The following is a 5,137-nucleotide window of genomic DNA, read 5'->3' as shown; positions in this document are numbered from 1 at the left end:
CTTTTCTGATGAGTGTAAAATTCATTTACTGCCCTGCTCCTCTCCCATCTCTTCCCCCACTCCATAATCCTTTTCCTGTTACTTTCGTGTAGGATTTTGCTTCTGCCCTTCCCCCTCCCCCAGTGAATTCCCTTCACCCCTCAATTTAACCCTAACGATGTTATCATCTAGCTAAATGACACAGAGGATAAATCATCACCCCTGGACCCAGGGGGATCCCTGTCAAAACCTGGCCTCAGACACAAGACAGTCGCCCACTGTATGACCCCAGGTATGTCCCCCAGCTCCAATTTTTTTATGGTTATCTAGGGTCTTGTATTTGAAAGTGAAATTTGCCATTCAGTTCAGGCCTTTTCATCACAAATATCTGAAAGTCTTCTTTTTCATTAAAGTCCCATTTTTTCCACTGAAAGATAATGCTGAGTTTTGCTGGGTTGGTGATTCTTGGTTGTAATCCCATTTCCTTTGCGCTTTGGAATATCATATTCCATGCCTTCCAGTCCTTTAATGTAGAAGCTGCAAGATCTTGTGCTATCCTGACTGGGGCTCCACAGTATTTGAATTCTTTCTCTTTTGGCAGCTTGCAATATTTTCTCCGTGACCTGAGATCTCTGGAATTTGGTTATAATATTCCTAGGAGTTTTCTTTTTGGGATCTCTTTCTGGAGGTGATTGGTGGATTCTTTCAATTTCTATTTTAGCTGCTGCTTCTAGAATTTCAGGGCAATTTTCCCTGAGAATATCTTGGAAGATGGTGTCTAAGATCTTTCCTTGATCGTGGTTTTCAGGTAGACCAATAATTTTCAAATTATCTCTTCTGGACTTATTTTCCAGGTCAGCAGTTTTTCCCAGAAGATATTTCACATTGCCCTCTATTTTTTAATTCATTTGGATTTGCTTTATTGTGTCTTGGTTTCTCATAAAGTCACTGGCTTCCATTTGTTCAATCCTAATTCTTAGGCAATTATTTTCATCAGAGAGCTTTTGTACCTCCTTTTCCATTTGACGTTTCAATCTATTGACTTTTCTCTCATGTCTTTCCTGCATCACCCTCATTTCTCTTTCCATTTTTTCCTCTACCTCTCTAATTTTATCTTCAAAGTCCTTTTTGAGCACCTCTATGACCTGAGACCAATTCATATTTTTCTTGGAAGCTTTAGATATAGGGGCCCTGATGTTGACATCTTCCCCTGAGGGTGCCCCTTGGTCTTCCTTGTTACTGAAGAAACTTCCTCACCTTTCTCTGTCAGCTCATCTTGCCTTTCTTTTACTGGACTTTTAGCTCCTTAAAGTGGGGCATTGTTTCCAGGCTGCAGTATCACAAGCTTAAGAAGTCCCAGGTGGTATGATTTAAGGAGAATCAGGTTCTTCCCTCACCTGGCCTGTTTCCTGGTCCTAGATGACCCCAGACCAACTTGCGAATCAAAGAGCTTTGTGTGTTGTGGTTCTTAGCTCTGACAAGCCTGTGCCCCTCCCCTACCTGGGCCACTTCTACTCGAGCCTACCACCTGGTTCACAGCAGGGGTATAAAATCTAAGTTCTACCTTAGCACCAGCATAGACCCCTGTAGTCTCTCCCCTGTCCAGGGCTCAGCCCACTCAACAGACTGTGAGCTTAGTTCCAGACAACACTGTTGCTTCAGCTGATTCAGAGCCTCTGGGGGTCTCCTTCTCTGGTGAGGACTTCCTGAGACTGGATCTGTGTCAGGGTGACTGTAGGGTTGGGCCTGACTCATGTATCAGCACAGCAGCTCCCTCCTTCTGACCTTCCAAGCCATTCTTGGTTAGAAGATGATTTCAGGATGGCAGAGAGGAAGCAGCAAGCTGCCTGAGCTCTCCTTCTGTTCCCTCAAAACGAACATTAAATCAAGCCTCTGGACGGATTCTGAAACTACAGAACCTGCAAAGAGACAGAGAGACACAGTCCTCCAACTAGAGATAATTTAGAAGACTTCAGGAAAAGGTCGGTCTGACTCGGGCAAAAGGGAGGCCCAGCGCAGGGCAGCAACCCAGCGCCGAGGGGGTCGGGGCAAGTCAGCAGGAGCTGCGGGCCACAGCCGAACAACTGAGGCTCCCGGAACCTGGTTCAAAAATCTGGTGGCCAAGAAGGACAGTGGAAAAACTTACCTGCACTGGCCAAGAGGGCCATGAACAGCGGGATCAGATGCCCGGGTCTGGCGCCTGGCTGGCCGAGCACAATCATACAGGAAGTGCAGGGCGGGGCATCTCCACACACCATAAAGGCCTCAGAGTAAAAGCCTGGTCACACAGCACCTATACACCTGCACAAGAAGCCCCAAACAGGGACCCTGGTGCCCCCAGAGCAGACCTCAACTTAAAGAATAAATAAATAAGTTGCAATAAAGAGTAAGAAGCAAAAAAGAGCCCTCTCCATTGAGAGCTTCTGTATCAATAGGGAAGAAGCCAACACAAACTCAGATGAGGACAATAGCCTCAAATTGTCTACATCTGAAGCCTCACAAGGAAAGGTGAATTGGTCGCAAGAACAAAAAGCCTTCCTGGAAGAGCTCAAAAAGGATTTTAAAAATCAATTGCAAGAGGTATAAGAAAAAATGGGGAGAGAAATGAAAGCAAAACAAAAAAAACTATGAAAAAAGAATCAGCAGCTTGGAAAAGGAAGCTGAAGAAAACAAAGCCTTAAAAAATTCATTTGGCCAAATGGAAAAAAAGCTGCATAATCTCACTGAAGAAAACAATACCTTAAAAAATTCACTTAGCCAAATGGAAAAAAAGGTGCATAATCTCACTGAAGAAAACAATGCCTTAAAAATTAAAGTGGGACAGTTGGAAGAAAAGGAATCCATGAGACACCAAGAATCAGTCAAGCAGAATAAAAAAAATGAAAAAATAGAAGAAAATGTGAAATACCTCATTGGAAAGACAACTGATCTGGAAAACAGATCGAGGAGAGACAATTTGAGAATCATTGGACTGCCTGAAAGCCATGACCAGAAAAAGAATCTAGATACCATATTCCAGGAAATTATTAAGGAGAACTGCCCTGATATCATAGAATCAGAGGATAAAATCATCATTGAAAGAAGCCACCGATCACCTCCTGAAAGAGACCCCAAAAGGAAAACTCCAAGGAATATTGTAGCCAAATTCCAGAATTATCAGGTGAAGGAGAAAATACTCCAAGCAGCCAGAAAGAAGCAATTTAAATATCATGGAGCCACAGTCAGGATTGCTCAGGACCTGGCAGCTTCAACATTAAAGGACCGCAAGGCTTGGAATATGATATTCCGGAAGGCAAAGGAGATTGAATTGCAGCCGAGAATCTATTACCCAGCAAAAATGTGCATTTTCTTTCAGGGCAAAAGATGGACATTTAATGACATTGGGTACTTTCAATCTTTCCTGGTGAAAAGACCAGAACTGAATAGAAAATTTGATCTCAACATACAAGACTCAAGAGAAGTTTAAAAAGGTAAACAGAGGGGAAAAAAAAAAGGTACCCTATTAGGTTAAACTGTTTATATCCCTACACAGGAAGATAATACTCATAACTCTTAAGAACTGTAAATGTATTTGGGCAGAGAGAAGGACTTTATATAGAGGGTATAAATATAAATTGTCTTTGATGTGATGATACAAAAGAATTAAGGGGATAAAAAGGGAGTCTATGGAGAGGAGAGGAAAGGGGAGGTGGAATGGGATGAATTATATCATATGAAGAGGTGGAAAAAAACCTATTACAATAGAGGGAAAGAAAGGAGGGGGGAACATGGTTTCAACCCTATTCTCATTAGATTTGACTCAAAGAGGGAATAACATATACGTTCATTGGGATAAAGAAACTTAACTCATTCTTTAGGGAAACAAAAGGGGAAGGGAAAGGGGGGGACTGATAGAAGGGAAGACAAAAGCAAGGGAGAAAAGGGTAAAGAAAAGAGAGGGGGGTGATAAAAAGGGAGGGCAGATCGGGGGAGGCAGGGGTAAGAAGTAAAACGTCGGTGAGGAGGAATAGGGTGAAAGAAGGGGGGAAAAGTACAAAGGGGGTAAATAGAATGGAGGTGAATAGAGAGTCAGTAATAATAACTGTGAATGTGAATGGGATGAACGCTGCTATAAAACGGAAGCGAATTGCAGAGTGGATTAAAAACCAGAACCCTACAATATGCTGTTTACAAGAAACACATTTGAAGCAGAGAGATACACACAGAGTAAAGGTAAAAGGCTGGAGCAGAATATATTATGCCTCAGCTAAAGTAAAAAAGGCAGGGGTAGCAATCCTTATCTCAGACAAAGTGCAGGCAAAAATAGATCTCATTAAAAGAGATAAGGAAGGAAATTACATCTTACTTAAAGGTACTATAGATAATGAAGTAATATCAATATTAAATATGTATGCACCAAGTGGTATAGCATCCAAGTTCTTAGAGGAGAAGCTAAATGAGTTACAAGAGGAATTAGATAGTAATACTATACTAGTGGGGGATCTGAATCTCCCCCTCTCAGAATTAGATAAATCTAGCCAAAAAATAAATAAGAAAGAAGTGAAAGAGGTGAATAGATTACTAGAAAAGTTAGACATGATAGATGTCTGGAGAAAATTGAATGGGGATAGAAAGGAATATACCTTTTTCTCAGCAGTACATGGCACATTTTCAAAAATTGACCATGTATTAGGGCACAAAAACATCATAGTCAAATGTAGAAAGGCAGAAATAGTAAATGCATCCTTCTCAGATCATGATGCAATAAAAATTACATGTAAGAAAGAGCCAGGGAAAAGTAGAATGAAAATCAATTGGAAACTAAATAATTTCATTCTAAAGAATGAATGGGCCAAACAAGAAATCATAGAAACAATCAATAACTTTATCCAAGAGAATGACAATAGTGAGACAACATACCAAAATCTATGGGATGCAGCCAAAGCAGTGCTTAGGGGAAAATTTATAGCTCTAAATGCTTACATGAATAAGAAAGAGAAAGAGGAGATTAATGAATTGGGCATGCAACTTAAAAAGCTAGAAAAAGAACAAATTAGAAATCCCCAATTAGACACTTAAATTAGAGATCCTGAAAATTAAAGGAGAAATCAATAAGATTGAAAGCAAAAAAACTATAGAATTAATCAATAAAACTAAGAGCTGGTTTTATGAAAAAACC

The sequence above is a fragment of the Dromiciops gliroides genome, chromosome 3, assembly GCF_019393635.1.
Source record: "Dromiciops gliroides isolate mDroGli1 chromosome 3, mDroGli1.pri, whole genome shotgun sequence".
NCBI classification, from domain to species: Eukaryota; Metazoa; Chordata; class Mammalia; order Microbiotheria; family Microbiotheriidae; genus Dromiciops; species Dromiciops gliroides.
This window is presented reverse-complemented; position numbering follows the sequence as displayed.